Below are 3,555 nucleotides of genomic sequence, written 5' to 3'. Positions count from 1 at the left end.
TGGTTTATGTTGAATATGATACATAGAACCCGGGGAAAACTTCATCATGTGCCCAAACCATCTTGGCAAGAATGAATACGACTCATCCCAATCACTACAGATCTTAGCAATTGCTTTCTGTTTCGCCTTCCTATACGAAACGTTAAATCCAAATAGACTAGTCACTCGTTCTTGTATCAAGATAACGGCCATCGAAGGTGAAGCATTCACCATGTTTGCATGACCATTCACAATATAGTATGCATTAGTAAATATATTTACGTCCACTTGTAAATATAGATAATAATGAAAATGAAAGTTAAGTAATGCATAGTACCCATTATGACCTCAAAAATAAATTCTAAATCAAGCTGTCTGTGATCTTGGGAAATGATTGTGCTCACACAACTATGATCTCTTACCCATTTACTGACCACCCAAGTGCTGCTGTTCTTCGGTTTAATTGCTCTGACTCGTCAATTGCAACCTTCTTCATAGTTACGACATTTCATAGACAACTTCATCGTAGTACTCTCAACCACAAAAGATTCTTGATGTTTCTTCATGCAGTAATGTTTAATGGCGTCTTGGACATCGCGCTTGGACCTGAACTCTTGTTTGACAAACATTTCATCTCCTCTTTTCCATGGAACATGACCTAAGCTTTCTATATCCAGTATGTCTTCGTTCGGATAATCCAAATTACGAGCCTCATAGTGTGGAATCGCATTCCTAAAGGGTGTCACATCTGAATATACACATATAATACACATATACACATGAAATAAAAAGGTATACATTAATAATAAAAACCCAATAACTAACTTGATGATGACAAAACTACCGCAATATTAGACATAGGGTTACTAGTCTCGTGTGACGTGGGATTATCATGTTCATCTTCACTTGCATCGCTGTCATTCTGATCAGGGTCATTTGCCAACAGAGTCTCTTCATCTTCATCGTCAGGTTCAACATCTACCATATAGTCACTTTCTTCTCCATGTGCAACGGTAGATTGTGTGGGCTGAGGTCCACAGGACGATACATTATGTGACTGACTGTTAAGGTCTAGCCCACGAATCGGTATTGACCGTTCCTCTGATGTCTCAATATCCACGTATAACTCAATAAATTGAGACATGGTGTTTCCGATAAATGTTACAAGGAAAATATCTACATCCTCATCATCACATATTTGGAAACCTGAATATTTGCGATTTTCACATAGTACTCTACCTGTAACTGAACATATTACCTGATTTTGATGCAACTTCAACTTCTGACGGATCTTGTTATTTAGATCTGTAATGGACATGTCTCAAACAATATACATTGCTCTTTTTTCTCCTTCAAAACTCAAACCGCCTGCACCGTTAATTTTAGAACCATTGTAATATATGAATGAACAAAATTGATTCATTGTATACACATAAAACAACACAATTATAGGATAGTTGTGCCTCAAAATAAGGAAAAAAAATAGAGACATTAAATATTAATTCATAAAAATAGTAAAGAGAATTTTGAAAGTGCGCACAGAGATATAAATGAACAACTGCAAGAGAGAAACAAATCAACTACAAAATAATTTCTCAGAACCTGAACTCGTTCTCACATCGAATATGCTATATATAGCCAATTTGGTATGTGTTGTATATGTGGTAAGTGTCACGAGAGACTAATGTTGTCTGTCTTTCATACGTCTTTCATAAGGGACTTTACTTCACGCTTATCACTATAGTGACATATGTTGTGGTATCGTCAATGAGACGGGTATGGGTGTCGGTGGGATAGTGCCGTCAATTACCTAGACGGGAGTGGAGACACATAACCATTGGATCCGTCACATGAGGTGACAGTTTTGGCCATGTCAAATGGATGAACGGGACTGCCATGCAACACGTCAAAGCAGGTGACGGGATTCAATTAAACGCGGCACGTTGTGTGACGGGAATCTAAGGGCAGCTGACATGGCTGTTGGACGCGGCATTCATGGCGGTGGCACTGGTCTTCGACGTGTTTGACTGCTCTAGTCAGGCATAACTTTCGAAATGAGCTTTCACTTAGAAATACATTTGCATATTGTTGGAGATTGTTAGGATATCAATATTTGTTAGGATATTATACTGTTAGATATATTATACGGTTAGATTGTTATATTGCAGATTCTTTAGTTTGTTACTAGATAGTTAGATAATTTAGATAGTTGTTTTTATCTCTTATCATTTCTCTGTAACAAATCGTGTATCTGTTTTGCCAATTGCCTATTAAAAGGCTGCACACTTGAATAATATCAACAAGTTGCATTACCAAGTTTATCTTGGTATCAGAGCGCACCAAAATTAAACAACGCTTCCGCAGTGTGAGGAAAAGTGCGAAAGCTTGCCCTACGGAAGATGGCCAGCAGCAAGATGAAACCCTCGGATCCTGGATCGCCATTTCATCTGGCAGGTTCTGATAATCCGGGAATTTCGCTTACAACTGTAATGCTGCGTGGAGAAGCCAACTATGTGAATTGGGCAAAGCTCATGAAAAACGCACTAAGAGCGAAAAATAAGTTAGGTTTCGTTACTGGAACCGTAAAGAAACCAGAGGAAGATGACGGGGAAGAATGGCGAGCGTGGGAGATGTGCAATTCGATGATCAATGGTTGGATACATAATACCATTGATGCGAAATTGCAGCCATTCATCAAATGTTTTGATGAAGTAAAAGATTTGTGGGATGATTTGAAGGAGAGATATGCCGTGGAAAATTCTCCACGTCAATATCAACTCAAGACCAGTTTAGCTAATATAAAACAACTTGGAAATAGTGTGGGTGAATACTATACCAAGTTAAGAGCTGTGTGGGACGAACTTGAAGGGAGTAAAACCCGCAAGACGTGTGACTGTGGAGACAAGTGTGCTTACGCAAAGGAGATCGAAGAAGAGAAGGAACATGACCGTGTTTATCAATTTCTCATGGGACTTGATGAGGCTGTCTTTGGCAATTTACGTTCACAGATTTTGAACACCTCACCTTTGCCAAATGTCAACAAAGTGTATGCAATTGTTACGCAAGAAGAAACTCATCGTAACATTGCCCGCCATCAGGAAGAACGAGAAAATGTGGTAGGATATGTAGCTCAGGTTGGATTGAAAGACAAGATGGAAAGTCATGATCAGCACACGATCTCTGGCAAACAAGCCGAGAGAGTGCCGTGTCCTCATTGCGGGAAAACCAACCATGATCCCTCACGTTGTTGGAACGTCATTGGATTTCCAGCAAATAGATTTGGTGGACGGGGACGTGGAAGGGGACGATCAGGAGGAAGACATCAACAAGCTCATGCCATGCAGATTGGGAAAGCTCTCAACCAGCCGTAGCATCCTATCAAGGTGATGCACTTCAACAAGCTGCAGCAGCAGCTTCTTACCAGAATAATGTGCCTCCGCAGGTCACAGCGAATTCAATGTTGACACCTGAAATTATGAACAAGCTCATTGCCTTGGTTGAACAGCCATCCAATGATAAAGTGTCTGGTAAGATTACACACTTTCAATGGCTTATTGATAGCGGAGCCTCTCGCCA

The sequence above is a fragment of the Gastrolobium bilobum genome, unplaced genomic scaffold (assembly GCF_033153095.1).
Source record: "Gastrolobium bilobum isolate Gb01-03AN ecotype WA unplaced genomic scaffold, APGP_CSIRO_Gbil_v1 utg24366, whole genome shotgun sequence".
In the NCBI taxonomy this organism is placed as follows: domain Eukaryota; kingdom Viridiplantae; phylum Streptophyta; class Magnoliopsida; order Fabales; family Fabaceae; genus Gastrolobium; species Gastrolobium bilobum.
Note: the sequence above shows the minus strand (reverse complement) of the source record.